Source organism: Aquarana catesbeiana, linkage group LG04 (assembly GCF_042186555.1).
Source record: "Aquarana catesbeiana isolate 2022-GZ linkage group LG04, ASM4218655v1, whole genome shotgun sequence".
NCBI lineage: Eukaryota > Metazoa > Chordata > Amphibia > Anura > Ranidae > Aquarana > Aquarana catesbeiana.
Genome location: NC_133327.1, coordinates 581,185,927 through 581,207,438, shown reverse-complemented (window position 1 = coordinate 581,207,438; position 21,512 = coordinate 581,185,927). Strand labels below are relative to the sequence as shown.

The following is a 21,512-nucleotide window of genomic DNA, read 5'->3' as shown; positions in this document are numbered from 1 at the left end:
AAGTTAGAGAACAATTTATGAACACTTGATTTATTCATAAATAATGTAATCTTCATTGCTCAACATGTGACATAATTTTTTGTTGTGGCTATACCATGCTAATAGAACATTTTTTTTAAAATAAGCAAGCCACTTAAAAAAAAAAAAAAAAAAAAAAGCAACTTTATTTTGTAGAAAACACAATGGTCAAAATTAGATAACAGCAATGTCTGTAGCACAGAGAAAAGATTACAACTAAAATTTCTGAAGGTTACAACAAACAATTAGTAGGAAGTGTACAGGCCTTTGCTTTGAATGACTTTAGCATACTTGTGACCACAGGACATCACTAGTCTCTCACACTGCTCTGGTGTGATTTTGTTTCACTCTTCTTCCAGTCTCTTCCCCAGTTTGGTGACTGTAGTGGGTTTCTTGGCCATAACTTTGTCGCCAAGGATTTTCCAGAAGTTTTCTATTGGGTTTAGATCAGGACTCTGGGCTGGCCATTTCATTATTTCAATGTTTTCAGCTTCAAGGAACTGCTTTACCCGTTTTTGCTGTTTGACAGGGGGCATTGTCGTGTATGAAAATTGCTGGCTGATTGGGTGATGAACGCATGCTGTCGAAGAAGGTTCTAATAAACATTTGCATTCACTCTGCCATGCAGCTGTATAAGAGGCCCAACTCCTGCTGCAGAAAAAATGACGCTTCCCCCTCCACCTTTCACTGACTTCTTTATACACTTTGGTTTTAGTCTTGACCCAGTTTGACGACAAATATGTTTCCCATCTGACCCAAATAAATTAAACTTGCTTTCATCACTAAAGTGAACTTTGGACCAGTTCTCCTCTGTCCACACAACATGTTCCTCAGCAAAGGTTAGTCTAGCCCAGGGATCTTCAAACTACGGCCCTCCAGCTGTTGCGGAAATACACATCCCATGAGGCATTGTAACACTCTGACATTCACAGACATGATTAGGCATGATGGGAATTGTAGTGCCTGAACAACTGGAGGGCCATAGTTTGAAGACCCCTGGTCTAGCCTTTTGATTCTTTCTGCTAACAAGAGGTTTGGTCACTGCAGAGTGGGCTTTCAGTCTGGGTTCTGGTGGCCAGAAGGAAGTGTGCAGCTTACCTATTTGGGACAGAGACAATGAGTGGGAGCCTCTTGCTAAAGAATTTGTAAAGTATGCTTCTCCCTTGAATAAGACTTGGGGTGATAAAGTCTCAGATCAATTTGTAGATTTTAGCCTTAAGGGGTTGGATTTAAGTAGAGAAGAGGACAGTGCCTACAGTGGGTTGGTACTTCCTTCAGGCTATTTATGATGAATCACAGAGAAGGGAGAAGGCAGAGTCAGAAGTTAAGGTATTAAAAGACCAGCTAGCAGTTGCTTCGGAGTGTGTTCGTTCAACTACTAGTCGGGCTGATGATTTGCAAGAGCGGTGTGCAGCTCCCATGACCAAATCATTTAATGCCTTAAGGAAAAGGAGGGGCCATAAACCTGTTAGTAAAGCCAAGGTATGTGCCATTGTCACATCCCAAAACTGTGATTGTGAGGATGTGCTCTCCTCAAATGATAGTGAGGATGAGGAGATAGAGTTTGATGTTTCTGATGAAGATTATCCAAATGGGAAAGAAAAAGTGTGGCAGACATCTCATTACTAAATACAGGAAAAGGCAACATGATAGAGAAGATATGGCAGATGGAAAAGTGCATTATCGCAACCCCAGAGATGTTTATACAAACTGAACTCCACGAGCTGGCAAAACAATACAAACAAAGGCCCGGGGAGCCCATATTGAGTTGGCTCCTACACTTGTGGGATGAAGGGGGGGGCAGTGTTGTTTTGTCAGGTAAGGAAGCAGTGGCTATGGGAGTGTTAACCCATGATCCACAATTGCGTCAGGCAATGCGAAAAGCCCAAGAGTTTAGTGTGAAGTTTTCACTGTTAGACCTCGTGAGAGATGGAATAGTCTGAGTATACGTTAGTCCTACTGACCTGGAAAATACCTACTCCTGGAGATCAATAGGAGAGGGTATTTCCAGGTTACACGAGATGGGTGATATGGAACCCTTTAAGCTGATGACGTCTGTGCCATTTAAGCTCAGGGCATCTTTATTGTCCTTGATGGGAGGCCTGGGATTTAAACAGCAAGATTCATGAAGCCACTACCCTTTTAAGCCAGTTGGGGGAGCTAGAGGAGACCCAACATGTCAGGGAAGTAGAAAGGTCAACGCCAGACAGGAAGAATAAAAGCAGAAAATAACTTTTACAGAGAAGAAAGGGAATGTGGGAGAGAAGACAGGAGGTGAAGAGAAAACCAGGCTAGTTATTTCTAGGAAATAAATGTGGGTGGACCTATTAAAGGCAGGGGTACCTAAAGATAAGATAGATGGGATTTCTACTGCAGAAATGCTGAAAAGGTGGAAACATTTACTAGGGAAAATTGTCAGGGTTAGAAACATTACTTCTAGTAAAGATAACATCAGCCTAGATTTAGAGAAAACAGAACAGACCCCTCCTGTTAGCCCCAAACCAATTCCCAAAACTGGACATTAACTCAAACCCAAATCTTTTATCCTGGGGAGGAGTTAGAGAGAATCAGAAAAGGGGATTGGGAGGTTACTTATCCTTTATAAAGGGAAGGCGAGTCTCCTGTAATAGCAGTGAGGGCAGTGACAGCAGGAGACCGATGCCCATATGCACCTGTCACTGTATGGTGGGGGAAGTCATCTTCTCCTACACATGTAATGGCTTTAATTGATACTGGAGCTGAAGTTACACTTTTGCAAGGAAATCCTTCCTATCACAAAAAGAGAATTGATTTATGTAGAAGGTTTGGGAGGGCAAACCACACCAGCAGGTAGGATAGGATACGGGTGAAATTAGCTATTGGCAAGGGATCAGGATTTATGACAAAAAAAATATTCTTGGGATGGATGTACTTCAAGGTCAGTCAATTCAGACTGAAAGGAGTACATTCACATTCGGTATTCCAAGAAAGCGTATCTGGTTAGGGCGGATAAGGCTTTGGTCAGAGGTCATGCGAAATGGACCCCGTCTACATTCCTCCACCAGAGAAGCCAGTCTGTTTCAAGCAGTACAGACTTCCTGGAGGCCGCAAAGAAATTGGGGAGACTATTCAAGAACTGTTGAGAGTAGGGATCCTTACACCTGCTGTATTTCCAGTCTCGTCTCAGGTGTTCCCAGTAAAGAAACCTCATGGGACATAAAGAATGACTGTGGATTACAGAGGTCTAAATAAAGCGGCACCTCCATTGAAGTCAGCTGTACCATGTATGATCTCAATTGTTGAGAAAATTGCTAAATAGGCAGGAGAATATCATGCTGTGATAGACCTGGCTAATGCTTTCTTTTCAATTTTGATAGACCCAGAGTGCCAAGACCAGTTTGCTATGGTGTGGGACGGCTGCCAGTACACTTTCACTGTCCTTCCGCAAGACTATCTTCATTCTCCAATGATTTGTCATGGACTGATGGACCGAAATTTAAGTACTCCGAGTTTGAAAGTCACTGTGTTTCACTACATTGATGACATCATGATCTCTGGGACAAAAGAAGATGTAACTGAAGCACTGCACCTGCTAATACAGCACTTGGAGAACAGAGGGTGGGCTATCAATAGAGACAAGGTCCAAGGATCTGCCACAGAGGTGAAATTCCTAGGAATGATGTGGACTAGGCCACAGAGGAAAATTCCAGAGCCAGTTGTGCAAACTATCCAGGCGCTGTCGCCCCCTACTACCAAAAAGGAGGCACAGAAGTTCATTGGAGTTGTGGGATTCTGGAGATCGTTTATCCCGTATCTTGGACTGATTCTGAAGCCTATATACAATGTTACCAGGAAAAAGACTGAGTTCTCATGGGGCATTTTTTTTTTTGAAAATTCTTTTTATTGAGTTTCAGGTTTAGATACAAAACACAGCCTATTGGGCATACCCAGGCTTGGTGAAACAACATTGTGAGAAAAAAAAAAAAACAAAAAAAACAAAAACAAAAAACAGAGAAACAGAAAAACAAAACCTCTTTACGGTAGTGCCGTTGGTGGCACTAGAACAAAGCTCTATGCTCCAGTAGCTACTAAGATTGTTAGAGTATTGTAGGTATCAGCAGCTCAGGGGTAGCAGTAGGTCATATTATATAAGAAGGAAGTCACAATAATTAGGCATGTGGATTGGACGTAGGTTGAACTTCATACAAAATACGCGTACACCTGGTCTATTGTAAGGTAATCTATTCATCAGGAGAGTCAGGGTCGGGGTTGGTAGACAGGTCCTCTACCCAAATGTCCCAGACCTTGTGGAATTTTTTGGAGCAACCTCTCGCTAGGTAGGTTGCCTTGTATAGTGGTAAGTTGACATTAATTAATTTTTTCCACGAGCTTAGGGTTGGAGCTGAAGGAGATTTCCATTGGAGCAGAATAATTTTCCTTGCATAAAACAATAATAACCCTATAAGCGTTCTGGAGGCCCAAAGATGAGCCAAAGTGTCTACCAAACCCAGCAGACAAACCTCCACCATCCGGGGCACATGGATGGTGGTCACAGAGCGTATGTCCGAGACCACCGCTTCCCAGAAAATTTGAATATGAGGGCATTGCCAGAATATGTGGATAAAGTCTGCCGAGTCCGCTGCACACCGCCAGCACTCTGCAGAAACGGAGGGATATATTCTGTGTAAGCGTGCAGGCGTGAGATAGATCCTATGTAGGATTTTGTACTGAATTAACCTGTCCCTTGTAGAAACCAGCTGTGAGAATGCACACTCCCATGTTTCTTCCCACCCTTCATCATCTAGGTCAGGGACATCCAGCACCCATTTAAATTTGAGAGTTTCCAACCCTGAGTGGATAGAGGGAGCCATTGTCTTATAGATAGTTGAGAGGGGTTTAGTGAGGGTATCATCTCTAAGTATTTCCTCTAGGTTTGAGGTATAAAAAGCTACTGGTTGTTGTTTAAATTGAATTTGAAAGGCGTGTCTCAATTGTAAATATCTAAAGAAGTATACGTTAAGGAGGTCAAATTGCGATTTTAAGGTGTCAAAGGGTTTCAGTTCTCCGGCTATACATATCTGCTCTAAATATTTAATACCCTTTACTGCCCAGATCTGCAGGTTGGGTATAGAAGCAAATTCTGGTAGTAATGGATTGAGCCATAGGGGGGGTGTGTTGTGAGATATGATCAGGGGGGCTAGGGCGTAGGTCTTGGGCCTGCACCCAGGCTTTTAATACCGCTTTTATGGCTGCAGTCAAAAGAAGGGAGGCAGAGGCCCCTCTATATAAGAGGTTTTTAAAAGCCTCCAAAGAACCTATGCAGGAAGCTTCTAATACTACCACCGCATTGGACTCATTCTTTGTGAGCCAGTTATGGGCATGTGTGAGCATTGCTGACAGAAAATATTTGTAGAGATCTGGACATGCCAAACCTCCCTGTAGCCAAGACTGCAAGACTGTCAACTTGAACCTCGGTTGTTGTGAGCCCCAAATGAAAGCAGTTAAACTAGAATGAATTATTTTAAAGTATTTTTTGGGAATCCACACTGGCGCATGCCGGAGCACATAGAGAAAACCAGGTAGCAACTTAATTTTAAACAGGTTTATGCGCCCTATTAAAGTCAAAGGGAGATTGGCCCATGCTTTCAATTTAGATTTCATATTGTCGAGAAGTGGGACTAAATTTAAGACACAATACTCTGAAGTGTCTGAGGAAATCTTAATACCCAGGTATCTGATCCTGGGTGACCATACTAAAGGTAGGGTAGGGTCATCTCCGTCTCGGGCCTCTTTGTCAATAGGTAAAATTTTTGATTTTCCCCAATTAATTTGTAGTCCAGAATAAATGGAAAATTCAGATAGTATACACAACGCTTCTTTAAGAGATGGCCCTGGGTCATTGAGAAACAATATGAGGTCGTCTGCATACACTGCTATTTTTTTCCATCAAGGTTCCTGCACGGATACCAATGACAGTGGAGGCCCTCTTTATGGCCACTGCCACTGGCTCCATCACAATAGCGAATAGACCCGGAGGCAATGGGCAACCCTGTCTCGTACCCCTCCTAATTGGGAAGGGGTCTGAGAGCTTGCCCCCTATTTTAACTTGAGCTGAAGGGCAGGAATATAACAACTGCACCCATTTCAAAAACTCAGGCCTGAACCCCATAGCCCCCAGTACTGAGAGCATATAAGGCCAGGCCACAGAGTCAAAGGCCTTCTCAATGTCAAGTGCTGCTAAGACTCTGGATTTGGATTCAGTTGGAGGTAGCTGCAAATGCGTGAAGACCCGGCGGACAATGATGTCCGTCTACTTCCCCGGTATAAACCCTGTTTGATCTATGCTAAGTAGGTCAGGAATAATATTCATCAATCTAGTGGCTAAAATTTTAGATCGTAATTCAACAAAGAAATGGGCCTATATGAGGCACATTTGGAGTGGTCCTTTCCTGGTTTAGGAATTAAGACTATGTGGGCCTGATACATACAGGGGGTAGCATCATTTTTTCTAAAGATTCAGAAAATAGGCTGTGTAGTTTGGGTGCCAGAGTTGAGATGTTCATCCTATACCACTCTCCTGGAATACCATCTGGACCTGGAGTTTTCTTACAGAGAAAAGAACGTATAGCTGCTTCCACTTCTTCTAATGAAATGGGTTTGTCAAGAAGTACCACTTCTTCTGGTGAAAGTGTGGGGAGATCTAGGGTACTGAGTACTTCACGGATAGCGGGCCTGGGACTGCGGAGTACAACTGGCTAAAATATTCAGTGAATTAGTGTAGAATGTTAGTGGGATCAGATGTCACAGTATCATCAGCACAGCTTATGCTTGAATTCACCGTTTGAAACCTATGATCTGCTACTAGATAAGCCAGCAGTTTCCCATATTTGTCTCTGGACTCAAACACCCTGCCAGCCACAAAGTGCAGACCTAAATGTGTAGCCGAAGCCATATGCAAAGATAATTTGCGTCTCGTCTGCGCAAGTAGCTCAAAGTTGTTCACAGTCGGGGAGCCAGAAAAGGTTTCCGCTGCTTTCACCTCCTCCTCTTCCAGGTGTTTTATTCGTGATAACAAGTCTGATTTGACTGCTTTAATGGCAGATATATATTCACCCCATATATCTGCCTTAAAGGCATCCCATACCATAGCTTGTGAAGTAGATCCCTCATTAGTTTCCCAATATTGATTAATTTGGGTGAGATGAGGTCTCCCACCTTCTGGTCCTGTATCCATTTGGGTGCTAGACGCCAGCAATCGGGATTCCTGGCATCCTTCAAGGCCATACACAGTTCTAGGGGAGCATGATCAGAGAGACCAGAGGGAAGATAGGCTACACTTTTAATTATAGTCAATGTTGGTGCATTGCCAAAGGCTAGGTTAATCCGGGAACCTGATTTATAGGTAGAGGAGAAACAGGAGTAGGTCTTTATTCCCGGATGTTTCCATCGCCAAATTTCGGTATAGTCTAAAGCCTGAGCCCAGTTGCATAGATCAGGAGTGTGAGCATTGGAGGGGTTAGGAGTCAAGCTTAACATCCATAACGGAATTCGGAAAGTCCCCAGCTATATACAGCCGTGAGAATGACAGAGATGCCAATTTATCATAAAAGGTGTACAGGTCCTGTTGGTTAAAGGGAGGAGGTATGTAAATATTGAGGAAGCATTAATAGCATTAATTTCTAATAACAGGATAATATATCTGCCCAGTGGATCAGTAACAAGATGTAACACCTTATACAGCAGTGATTTGTTCAGAAGGATTGCCACACCCCTAGCGTAACCTGAGTATGTAGCGTGGAAGGCCTGCTGAACCCATGACATGCGTAATGCCAGGATCTTGTTGCCTGTCAAATGGGTTTCCTGTAAGAAAAGAATATGGGGTCTGTGGTAGTTCAGATATTTGAACATTAGTGCCCTCTTAAACTTATCATTGAGCCCACTAACATTCCATGATAACAGTTTCAAATCCATAAATTAAATAAGGAAATACATGGTTTGAGCAGGAGAGACCCAAAAAACATGTATATAGTGTACATATCGTGTGAGGTATGAGGAGTTAATATCTTGAAGAACCCTGGAAGAAAAAAAAAAAAAAGGGAGATGTGCGGTAGTGATGCATAAGTTGAAGAGCTGAACCAAAAAAGGAATCTGGAGCATAGTACGTGAAACAAAAAACCTTGATCGAAAAAACAAAAATAGAATAAAAATACAACTAACGCCCTACTGACCATGAGACCCCAACAATTAACTAGGTCAGTTTCAGTCCCAAAACAATCCTTAGTTGAGCGTACTCTAAAAAACTATGAGCACCCTACTAACATTATACTGACAAAGTATACTATACTATGTCAGTTTTAATATCTCGAACAAAGTTCCAATTGCTTCAACGGTGAATTCCAGTTGGGATGCGGGGTTACATCCCAAGTGTAAACTTCAGTTAGCACCGAGATAAGCCAATAGGAGGGAGCGTAGACTTATCTCATGGAGTCTCGTGTGAATAGCTCGCTTAACATAGGATTTCCTAGGCATCGGAGGATGGTAAGCCGGCACTTGGGAAGGGAGCAACATGGAAGTCATTCAGAGACAAGTCCCGAGTTGGCAGGAATCCCATGTGTCTCTCTCATATTTCTAAGGGAGTACCTTTGAAGGGTAAGCGATTCACCGGCCCGCTCAAATAACAGGAGCCACAGCTCTGGGCCTCAGAGAAGATGTGGATAAAAGACTGAGAAGTAAGGCAGCATGAACCCTTGGCAAATAATGGAACATGTAGATATAAACATAATGTTTTACTCAGGAGAAACGCACCTCGGAGAGCCCCCAAGATGAATGGTGGGATAGCCCATCTGGTCTTTAACGGATCATAGTGAGCCAGGCATCCGCCTCAGCCGGGGTGTCAAAAAACTTGATAGAGCCTTCATGTTGAATTCGCAGGCGACTAGGATAGAGCATCCCATCTTTAATGTTGCGGTCTCCTAGTCTGCGTGGAACGTCGGTGAAGTTTGACGTTTTTTTTTAAGTTCCGGGGAAAAATCGGGGAACAACATGATGCGTGCATTACCATATTGCAGATTCGGGTGTTTCCTGGCCTCTGAAAATATATGGTCCCAAGCTCGGTAGTTTAGGAAACGTACCAGGAAGGGGCGCGGAGATGTACCTGGGATAGGTCGACCCATTGGGACTCGATGGGCACGTTCTGCTACATAAGTAGGGGAGACATCTGTTAGTTCCAGCAAATCTTTAAAGAAGGTTTCCGCAAAATCCCCCGGGTGATCGCCCTCTGTGCCCACCGGAAGGCCCAGCACTCTAAGGTTGTTACATCTCATTCGATTTTTGGCATCAGATTTTGCTACGAGAGCTTTTATCATGTTTTGCAGGTTGATGATCTGGTCAGTAAGTTGTCCGGTTTGATCTTCTACCTCTGAGATCCGGTTTTTGGAGTCTGAGATGCGCCCCAAGTCATTACGGATAAGATTGCACTCTTCCGCCAGATGATCGATCTGCACCAACAGAGATGTCTTACTGCTTTCGATCGCTGCTAAGATCATGTTCGTGTCTCCTGTTGGGGACTGAGATGAAGGAGCCACCAGGGTGTCAGCAGGGGAACTGTCCTCCATCTCCCCCAACAGGGCCTGTAACTTCTGGAGTAAAGTGGAATCCACTTGTGTGGGTGGGGATGCAGTCTGCACCCTGGATTGTTGTTTAGCTTGGGGTTGCTTCTTTGGAGGCGTCAGATGGCTCCTAGTCAGGCAGGAAGTTTCTGGAGCTGGGATAAGCAGGGATCAGGCACAGAGGAGACAGGGGGATCAGAAGTGAGTGCTGTGGCGTATTGAGACTGCCGCCTTTCACAAAGTTGGTCCTGTGAATCGTCCCTCCAGTGGCTATGGAAGCAGGGAGGTGGTTCTATGGCAGCTGTAGGTGGCAGGTTGGTAGCCAGATTGGGCAGCTCTGGTATCAGTGAGCCAGATGCGGAGGAGAGACTAGGATTGACTGTGGGTGTAGCAGGGTGGAGCAAGATGGCCGCCACTTGTCACACAGGGGCCAGGATTAGGGCTGTGGCCGTTACCCTCTGCACAAATGGAGATGGGCACCCTCTGCTGTGGGGATGTGGGCTGACAGCCTGGGGTGAGCTAGTTGTGGCAGTGGCTTGGGGAGGGCATAGAAGAGTCAGATATGCTGGAAACTAGCGCCTGGGTGTAGCAAGATGGCCGCCACTCACAAGGCCGGATCCATAGTTCGTCCTCCCAGCTGCCGTTGTGGGGTGATATATGGGACCTGCAGGTATCAATCGGTAAACGGGTGAAGTCCGGTGGGCGTAGGCTGAGGAATCCAGCACAGGGACGCTCGGGGAGGCGAGGAGTGAGTATTGGGGCCGTGGCTGGGTAGAGGAAGATGGCCGCCACTTCCGGAGCTAGGCCGGAGCCGCGGCCCGTCTCTCAGGCAGCTGTAGCTTCAGAGAAAAGCCACGATGGCGGCTTCGGGCGGAGCGCTGACAGGCTGGGGGATCCCGGGGTGTATGGAGAATACAAGGCAGGCTCGCTGGAGGGTGAAAGCCGAGGATAAGTTTCAGGATGGCTGGAGCTCTTCACTCACACATCTGCTCAGGCCAGCATCCGGTCACGCCCCCATGGGGCATTTTTTTAATTATTTTTTTTTTACTAGTAATGGTAGTGATCTGCGATTTTTATATGGATTGCGATTGGACACTTTTGACACATTTTTGGGACCATTGACAATTATACAGTGATCAGTGCTATAAAAATGCACTGATTGCTGTATAAATGTCACTGGCAGGGAAGGGGTTAACACTTTGTTTGGTTAGTGGATACTTCTCAGCAAGAATGGAAAGTGAGGCTCTATAACATCAAACCTTCCGAAATAAACAGCAGTGATCTTCTGGGAAATATCCGTATATTTCCTCTCCTCCCTATTGATGTTCTTTGGAAGAGTCGGAAGTGGATACAGGCAGGTGGCAAAGTGTTGGTCAGATATCCGGGCAAGAAGCCATTTAGAGGAGAGATTGTAGCTGAAGGGCCAGAATTTACCGTTTATGTATTATTAGAAGGAACAGATAATCCGCTTTGTTTTCCACTCCACAGGCTGTCTCCGATTTGATCCATAGGAAGACCAAAGAAAAGTGGTTACATGATGGACAGAATTATGGAATACCGCAAGAGCTGTGGAGAACAAGGCCTTTGATGTACTACAAGCCTGGACTTGTTTCTAAAGAACTTTAGAACTGACTTTCTAATGAACTTTTAGCCAAAGACTGAAACACCTTCTCAGTGACATAAATATGGGGGGGGGGGGGTTTGCATTCAAGGAAATTAAGGTGTAAAATGAGTTTAGTAATGAAGAGATTTTTTGTGTGTAGTCTGAAAGAAAAAACAACGGAGGAGTGTGTTGCGTTTGATATAAAACATACAATTCTCTATAGAATAGCAGACTAGTTTGATTGCAGAGATCAGGTTTGTTTGAGGATGTTTCTCAAACGAATGCCTTGGTAACAATGGGAACTGTTGACAGTTTGGTTTTGCTTGTTGAGCTAAACTAGTTTGTAACCATTGTCAACAAACTGGTAAACAAAAGCCCAAATAAAAGGAGCAGTAGAGAACGATAGGGGGAAGCCACTCATCATGGATTAACACCAGAGCAGGAGGAAGAATCTGTAATCAGCGAACAAGAAGGTGCCTGATCTCCAGAAGCCTCTTTGTCAACGGAGATCACGAACACAGTAACTGGAGCTAAGTAACTTTTGAGTGTACTTCTACTAAGACCATAGGCTGTTATTTGCTAGGCATTTTGCTTGTTATAGATATCTGTCAGTCTTGATTTGTATTCCTAATATAGTAATAGTTTTGTATGCACAGCATTTTTGTATGGCAAAAGCACATTTACACACTGCAGAGGTCTCAGCTTCCTTGCTTATACCACAAAGTAACCTTGCTAGATAGATGCAAGCAAAACAACCTACTTCAGTCACTTTAGAAAGGCTCACTATCTTGCAAAGTCAGTGAAAACTGGAAAGCTAGGCTGCCAGTTAAATAAGGTTTGTCAGATAATTAAAGAAATTAGCACAAGGTGCCAGATTAACACCAATAACTGGGAGGTATCTGAAAGTGTTCTCTAATTTTGATCATTGTTCTTTTTCAAATATCATTGAAGTTTTTTTTATTCTGTGCGTCAAAATATATGAAACTCATGAATATGCTTAATAGAACTGCTCTTTTACTCCTGTTTAGATAATTTCAAATAGGACTAAGCAGTGACCTTGAAATTTAGGAAAATTGTAGGTTGTTCTCTAATTTTGATCACCAGTGTATATACAACCCCTGGCAAAAATTATGGAATCACCAGTCCCTGAGGATTTTCCTTCAGTTGTTTATTGTTGTAGAAAAAAAGCAGATCACAGACATGGCCAAAAACTAAAGGCATTTCAAATGGCAACTTTCTGGCTTTAAGAAACACTAAAAGAAATCAAGAAAAATAATTGTGGTGGCCAGTAACAGTTAGATTTATAGAACAAGCACAGGGAATAAATTATGGAATCACTCAACTCTGAGGAAAAAATTATGGAATCATGAAAAAACAAACAAACACAATAACACTACAACACATCACTAGTAATATGTTGCACCACCTCTGGCTTTTATAACTGCTCACAGTCTCTGAGGCATTGACTTAATGAGTGATAAACAGGTGATAAACAGTACTCTTCATCAATCTGGCTCCAGCCTTCTCTGATTGCTGTTGCCAAATCATCTTTGCAGGTTGAAGCCTTGTCATGGACCATTTTCTTTAACTTCCACCACAGATTTTCAATTGGACTGAGATCCGGACTGTTTGCAGGCCATGACATTGACCTTATGTGTCTTTCTTCAAGGAATTTTTTCACAGTTTTTGCTCTATGGCAAGATGCATTATCATCTTGATAAATGATTTCATCATCCGCAAACATCCTTTCAATAGATGGGATAAGAAAAGTGTCCAACATTTCAATGTAAACCTTTGCATTTATTGAAAATTTAATGACAGCCATCTCCCCAGTGCCTTTACCTGACATGCAGCCCCATATCATAATTGACTGTGGAAATTTGCATGTTTTCTTCAGACAGTCGTCTGCATAAATCTCATTGGAACGGCACCAAACAAAAGTTCCAGCATCATCACCTTGCCCAATGCAGATTCGAGATTCATCACTGAATATGACTTTCATCCAATCATCCACAGTCGCCTTTCCTTAGCCCATTGCAACCTTGTTTTTTTGTGTTTAGGTGTGTTTAGGTGTTAGAGATGGCTTTCTTTTAGCTTTTCTGTATGTAAATCCCATTTCCTTTAGGCGGTTTCTAACAGTTCGGTCACAGATGTTGACTCCAGTTTCCTCCCATTTGTTCCTCATTAAGTGTTCTTGCATAGCAAGACCACTTACTGTTATCTCACATATATATTATTTTTCTTATTATAGCCAAAATTACCACCCTAACTCCTCCCACAGTTTTTACACTACATAGACAAGTAATATACCGAAACGTGCGGATTGTTCCCAATTACTTTGTGGAACGTTTCGCCAGATGGTTCACGAAATATCGTTGTTTTTGCGGCGAAATTGGTCCCATAGGAATGAATGGGGAAATGTTCAAAACTAGAGTGGGAGGTGACAAAAGCTGAAAAATCAGGACATTTCTAAACTGCCATCACTCCCGCATTTTCAAGCCCACCTACACAAATCTTATATCAAAACGTTCAGCTATCCCTGCTGCCACTAAACATGTCATCGGCTAAGCCATAGTCCTGATAGTTTTCATAATATGACCATTTGCTTGCAACTCACGCCGTCCTTTGACATTAATTGAAACGCCACTCTAGCCACTTCAAATTTGAAGGGCAATATCTAAACTGCAACTGTGCCTTCATTTTTAATATTTCAGAGACATACTATGCAACAAAATCTAGGTCTGGGTCTTGTGATTCTCACAATATAAAGCTCTTCGCTGTAGGATTTATAGTTTTTAAAATACGACCGTTTGAAGTACTGCACAGTTATTACAGCTATCTTGATCCTGTGTATTGTATATTGAGCAGTGGTTGTGAAGCATAAACAGGGCATGAGCGTTGCTAGGAAACAGTGTTTGTAAACACAAGATGCTGAGACCCCCCAATGCATGTGGTCATACCTTCATCTGCTAGGCTTGATAATGCTTGTAGACTACTGGTGGAGGCAAGAACACTTCACACACTTTCCCCAGAAATTGTAGCTTTTCTAGTTTGTTTTGTTGTTTGTTTTCAAGGCATATTGCTTTAAGTTTTCTGTCTTGACTCTTTGATGTCTTCCTTGGCCTACCAGTATGCTTGCCTTTAACCACCTTGCCATGTTGTTTGTATTTGGTCCATGTTTTAGACACAGCCGACTGTGAACAACCAACATCTTGTGCAACACTGCGTGATGATTTACCCTCTTTAAGGAGTTTGATAATCCTCTCCTTTTTTTCAATTGATATCTCTGGTGTTGGAGCCATGCTTCATGTCAGTCCACTTGTTGCAACAGCTCTCCAAGGTGTGATCACTCCTTTTAACCTACATACTAACAAGCAGATTTAATCTGATGCAGGTGTTAGTGTTTGTAATGAAAATTTACAGGGTGATTCCATAATTTTTTCCTCAGAATTGAGTGATCCATAATTTATTCCCTGTGCTTGTTCTATAAATCTAACTGTTACTGGCCACCACAATTATTTTTCTTGATTTCTTTAAGTGTTTCTTAAAGCCAGAAAGTTGCCATTTGAAATGGCTTTAGTTTTTGGCCATGTCTGTGATCTTCTTTTTTTCAACAACAATAAACAACTGAAGGAACATCCTCAGGGACTGGTGATTCCATAATTTTTGCCAGGGGTTGTATACAGTTGTGCTCATAAGTTTACATACTCTGGCAGAATTTATGATCTCTTGGTCATTTTTCAGGGAATATGAATAACACAAATACTTTTTTCACTCATGGTTAATGTTTGGCTGAAGCCATTTATTATCAATCAACTGTATTTAAATCATAATCACAACAGAAACTACCCAAATTACCCTGATCAAAAGTTTACATACCTTGGTGATTTTGGCCTAATAACATGCACACAAGTTGACACAAAGGGGTTTTAATGCCTATTAAAAGGTAACCATCCTCACCTGTGATCTGTTTGCTTGTAATTAGTGTGTGTGTATAAAAGGTCAATGAGTTTCTGGACTCCTGACAGACCCTTGCATCTCTCATCCAGTTCTGCACTGACGTTTCTGGATTCTGAGTCATGGGGAAAGCAAAAGAATTGTCAAAGGATCTGTGGGAAAAGGTAGTTGAACTGTATAAAACAGGAAAGGCATATAAAAAGATATCCAAGGAATTGAGAATGTCAATCAGCGATGTTCAAGCTCTAATCAAGAAGTGATGGGTTCTGTTGAAACCAAACCACATTTAGGTAGACCAACTAAAATTTAAGCCACAACTGCCAGGAAAATTGTTTGGGATGCAAAGAAAAACCCACCCGTGGTGTGGTTGTTTCAAGATGCACAATAAGGAGGCAATTGAAGAAAGATGGGCTGCTTGGTCGAGTCGCCAGAAGAAAGCAATTACTACGCAAATGCCACAAAGTATCCTGTTTACAATACGCCAAACAGCACAGAGACAAGACACAGACTCAAACCTTCTGGCACAAAGTCATTTGGAATGATGAGACCAAAATTGAGCTTTTTGGCCTCAACCATAAACGCGTAATTTTGAGAGGAGTCAACAAGGCCTATGATGAAAGGTACACCATTCCTACTGTGAAACACTGGAGGTGGATCGCTGATGTTTTGGGGATGTGTGAGCTACAAAAGGCACAGGAAATTTGGTCAAAATTGATGGCAAGATGAATTCAGTATGTTATCAAAAAATACTGGAGGAACATTTGCATGCATCAGCCAGGAAGCTGCGCATGGGATGTACTTGGACATTCCCACATGACAATGATCCAAAACACAAGGCCATGTTGACCTGTCATTGGCTACAGCAGAATAAAGTGAAGGTTCTGGAGTCGCCATCTCAGTCTTCTGACCTTAATATAATTGAGCCACTCTGGGGAGATCTCAAATGTGCAGTTCATGCAAGACAGCCCAAGAATTTACAGGAACTGGAGGCTTTTTGCCAAGAGGAATGGGCAGCTTTACCATCTGAAAAGATTAAGAGCCTCATCCACAAATACCACAAAAGACTTCAAGCTGTCATGGATGTTAAAGGGGGCAATGCACGGTATTAACGGTATTAAGAACTGGGGTATGTAAACTTTTGATCAGGGTCATTTGGGTAGTTTCTGTTGCGATTATGATTTAAAAAGAATAAACACAGTTGTTTGATAATAAATGGCTTCAGCCAAACACTAACCATGAGTGAAAGAAAAGTTTTTGTGTTATTCATATTCTCTGAAAAATGGCCAAGAAATCAAATTCTGCCAGGGTATGTAAACTTATGAGCACAACTGTGTATATATACATACACACACAATATATATATATAAATATATATATACACACACATACATACACACATATACAGACACTAAAAAAATGTAATTGTTTATGGTGGATTATATACTTTATACGTACTCCATTTGTGTTTGCCGTGTATTCCAACGGCCCTAGTTCACATCAGTGTGGTCAATTCCAGTGCTTTCTACATAAGTACAACCTGCTGTAAACAAAACACTGGAATGCACTGAAAACATGTCAAAAACACATAAAAATGTGCATGCAAAAACACATCAGGAATACTGAAATTGTGGTGTAAATCAGCCCAAGTTAAGCTAAAAATAAAAACAAAAATCTGCACAAGGCACTTAACTGACAGTTAGGCTTAATGTACACGGGGCGTTTTAAAACCTCTGGTGAACGGTTTTACTTGACAGATAGTAACCAATGTTTAAAAACGTCTGTCTTGCCACGTTTGCATACCGCGTTTAGCCACGTTTGCATTTAGAAGCATTTTTTTTCAAATAGTCAAAAGTGTATCTCCGTTAAAAACGCCTGTAAACGAAACGCGGCTAAACACAAGTTACCGCGTTTACAAGCTGTCACAGGCATTTGGTGTTTCTAATGCCTCTGAATATCGGTCCTGAAAGCTTTTTTTTTTGCTTTCCAAAAAATGCTTCTAAACTCAACTGCCTAGAAACACCCTGTGACTGATAAGATAACATAGAGGAGAGTTCAGGGGGAGCTGAAAAAAATGCCCAACTGCTCCTAAACATCCATTTACCAGCAGCAGTGTACACAAAGCCTTAGTATCACATGTCCCTTGTGTTCATTCTTCTTTCAGTAGATATCTTCTTCTGTCAATCAGCCCCCTATACTACAGATTCTATGAATGACACAGGATCAGTGAATGGAGGAGGCAAATCTATCAATCATCCATCCACACTCCACATGTCAGAGCTTGAATACTTAGGGGTTGATTTACTAAAACTGGAGAGTGAAAAATTTGGTGTAGCTGTGCATGGTAGCAAATCAGCTTCAGCTTGTTCAATTAAGAAAAAAAAAAAAAACCTGGAAGCCGATTGGTTTCTATGCAGAGCTGCACCAGATTTTGCAGTCTCCAGTTTTAGTAAGTCAACCACTTATCGTCTTATAAAAGAAAAAAAAAAAAACACAGAAAAACTCATCAATCTATAACCAGTAGGGAAGGCACATCTAAGGAAGTGAAATTTACTAAACATGCTTAAACCAACATTACCTGGCACATACATAAGATATAGAGGGTCCCAGCAGTGCAATGATTTGAGCAAGGACAGCCAGACCTCTCACCACCTTTCACCCTTACTGACAGACCTACTTGTCTATGGCTGACCTTATATATCTATGAGTAGCTGGCAAAACAGTCCAGAAGTTCTGAAGCAGGCATAGTAATTGTCAATCAAATCCTGTGAGCAGAGAGCAGGAGGAGGGGCTGAGCCGGGCTGTGTGTGTCAATAGACACACACAGCCCGGCTCAGGAGTGAGCCCGCAGGTGCGCCCTCATGGGAAGTGGCTTTGTATGGTGGCGCACCAAGAATAGGAAAAGCCCAGAGTGCCGATGGGGGACCAGAGAAGAGGAGGTTCGGGGCTGCTCTGTGCAACACCATTGCACAGAGCAGGCAAGCATAACATATATTATTTTAATTTTTTAAAAAAAGCTTTACAATCACTTTAAGGTACAACTGTACTCACTGCATGCACAGGTAGTCAGAGGTATAGTACATCCAGACTTGTCTTATAGTGAGAAATAGTTAAAGTAAACTTATGATTACTGCAAGCCATAATACAGATACTTTAAAATTACATGTGCCACTGACAGCCCCTGGGGTAGAACCAGATTTCAGTACACTTTGTTCTTTTGCAATCTGGACTCTAAGTGCTCTGAAAGAAGAGTGCCCTAGAAAATTGCAGGTTTCTAAATTCTTAATAAAAATAGTGAGACTTCAGAAATGACTTTGAAGTGTGATAGATTAGGTAAATATTGAGCATTTAAAGATCATGGCTGCAGAAGATTATTATTTTTTTGTTCTGCATGCTAATTATTATTATATTATCGTTCTTGCATGGTACACCCTGCTGTTTGCTGCACAGTACACAACTTTAGGATGATTTTGGCATGAGCAAATCCAAATTAGGGGACACTAAGGGGGAAGATATGGAATAATAAAAGAAAAAAAATCAATCATTAGGTTGATAAAATATCTGGTGAAGGGTTAAACAGTATGACCATAAAAACAATCTAGGGACTTTCTGTCTTGTGACGTTAAAAACAAAAAAAATAAAAAACATTTTTTTACCTTTAAAAATGTGATTTAGGGCAGAACTAGCACCAATTATTATTCCTGTTCCACCCCATACAACAGGTTCTCTTTCTTCAGAAAGCTTTAGGGTTCATGTATACAGGCCTGTTTGTTACTCTATTACTCTCCATTCCCAAATAAGTCAATGGGAATTCAAAAACAACTTAAAGCATGCAATGGTTTGACAATCCATAGGATGCATTAAGGTGAAAAAACACAAGGGTTTACAACCCCTTTAAACACCACAATAGGAGAGGGGGCACGTTAAGAGCACCTGTCTTACTCAGCAGTAGCCTGGCCTGTCATCACCATTTCTGTCCCTGTTTGGGTCCATTCAAACGGGTGGTCCGCCTGGCAGACTTCGCTTTGCTCAGCGGAGGATTGATCCGCTGATCTCCACTGAGCAGGCGGATGACAGGTCCATCTCCGCTTACTGTGCTGAGACAGACCTGTCAGAGTCCCGCTCTCTTCTATGGGGAAATTGAATGAAAACGGAACGCCTGTCCGTTTTCATCCAATCCGAACCGCCATACGGATGGAAAATAGGGTCACCATCCATCTTGATGCCACAGACAGGATTGGATGGGATAGCAGCAGGTGTCAGTGGACATCCGCCGCTCCATAGAAGTGAATGGAGTGTCCGATCAGGTCGACTTGAAAAGCTTACAGGCGGACCTGATCAGAAAGCCTGTGTAAAAGGGGCCTTACCCTCACTCTGCTGCACCTGCGATTTCTGCGGGAAAGATAAAAGGGGAAACGATCAGCAAGTACATCTGACTACCTTGTCAGCCTGGCCAACAACAAGTGGCTGGCGGTAAAACACTTTGAAAAAAAAAAACCCTTGTCTGTGATTCTGAACTGTGCATGCGCAGTCTGAAGCCAACCGATTAGAAAACTGCTGGGCTCAGCCTCAGATCAGGCAGTGGGATGTGGCTTAAATTTACACACTCCCACCACACAAGTAGAGACCAAGCTCAACAGTTAACTAATCAGCTGGCTCCAGACTGCGCATGCACAGTTCAGAATCACAGACAAGCATTTTTTTTCTAAAGTGATATATCGCCAGGGGCTCAGGAGCTGTGACCAGGCGAGGAGGAATTTAACCACTTACCAACCGTACTATAGCCGAATGACAGCTACAGCACAGAAGGCTAGTTCTGGGAGGCTGTCCTGACATCCTCACGTGATCACGCCCACCACGCGCTCTTTGACCGCAGCGTCCTCTGGGCACTGCTGATCACAGATTGAGGTAAAAAGCCAATCAGCGGCTCATTACCACGTGATCAGCTGTGTCCAATCACAGCTGATCACGATGTAAACAGAAGGCAGTTATTGTCTTTCCTTTCCTCACACTGACAGGATGAGGAAAGGAGAAGAGAGCCGATAACAAGCTTATGTGACATCTACACTGATAATCAGGGTACTGATTATCAGTGCAATCCCAGTGCCCACCAGTGCTGCCAAACTGTGTCACCTACCAGTGCCCATCAGTGAAGGAGAAAAATTACCTGTTTGCAAAATTTTATAACAAACTATGAAACTTTTTTTGTTGTTGTTGTTTGTCTTTTTTTGTTTATTTAGCAAGAATAAAAAACACCCCAGTGGTGATTAAATACCACCAAAAGAAAGCTCTATTTGTGTGAATAAAATGATTACAAATTTCATATGGGTATAGCTTTGCATGACCACACAATTGTCATTCAAAGTGTGGGCAGGAAGGGGATGAAAGTGGCAAGTAGGCAAGTGGTTAAATAAGGGCACCCTGGAGGAGCAGGACATAATGGGGAACTAAGATGTACTCTACAGGAGGATGTAACTTAACTTAACCTAACCTTAGTACCTCCAGCGTGCCCCTAGTGCACCCTTATTTCTTCCAAAGTACCCCCTTAGTACAGTATTACTAAGGGGACGCTCTGGAGGATGTAAGAAGGATTCTGTAGATAACCTCCAGAGTCCCCCTCCTTTCCTCTTCCGCCGGCAGCAGCTGCAGGTATACTTTTGTTTACTATGCTTCAGTTCATGAATGGGCCTCTGTCTCCTGTTCATTCATCTGCAGTGCAGCTAAGGCTACAGAGAAAGATACTGGGGATGTGTAAAAAAAAAAAAGTGAAAAATTACTCCCCCCCCCCACAACAGCATTGGGAAAAGAATGTAAAATAATATTATATTAAAATAAAAAATACAATTGTAAAAAAAAAAAAAAAGGTAAAAAATCAGAATAACATTCCTAAATAGATTAAAAAGCCACACCAAACATGCAGCATAATTTAGTGACACCCCCTGTGTACTGCGGCGCGCTGTGCACGCCGCAGGTACCATCTACTTGGTAGGGACCCTGGTGCATTACTTTGCCCAGGTCCCATGATGCTGTTAAGGTGGTACTTCCCATGAGAGGCTCCTGACACCTTTATTGGGTCACCAGCATTAAGTTTATTGCCACTCTGCATGTCACCAAGCTTGTTTCCTCACCATGCAGTCCTGCCACATTAATGTTGCATCATAAAGATAGCTGCCGTGCGGCGGCCATCTTTAAACCTGGGGGCCCCATGACCACTTATAACCCGGGGGGCCCCATGAGTTGTCAGTCCACCGTTGTATATAAAAACATATATCTGACTTGCTTCTAAATCTGATGCCCATGTATACACTAAGTGCCCTAGAAATGGTATGTTTCCAAAAAGAAAATATTTG

At 42.6% G+C, this 21,512-nt stretch overlaps 1 protein-coding gene across 3 annotated transcripts in view; it reads right to left on the bottom strand.

Moving 5' to 3' along the window:
* FANCL (FA complementation group L) overlaps positions 1-21,512 on the bottom strand; it is a 235,619-nt gene that overhangs the window by 31,222 nt on the left and 182,885 nt on the right. The window lies entirely within an intron of this gene.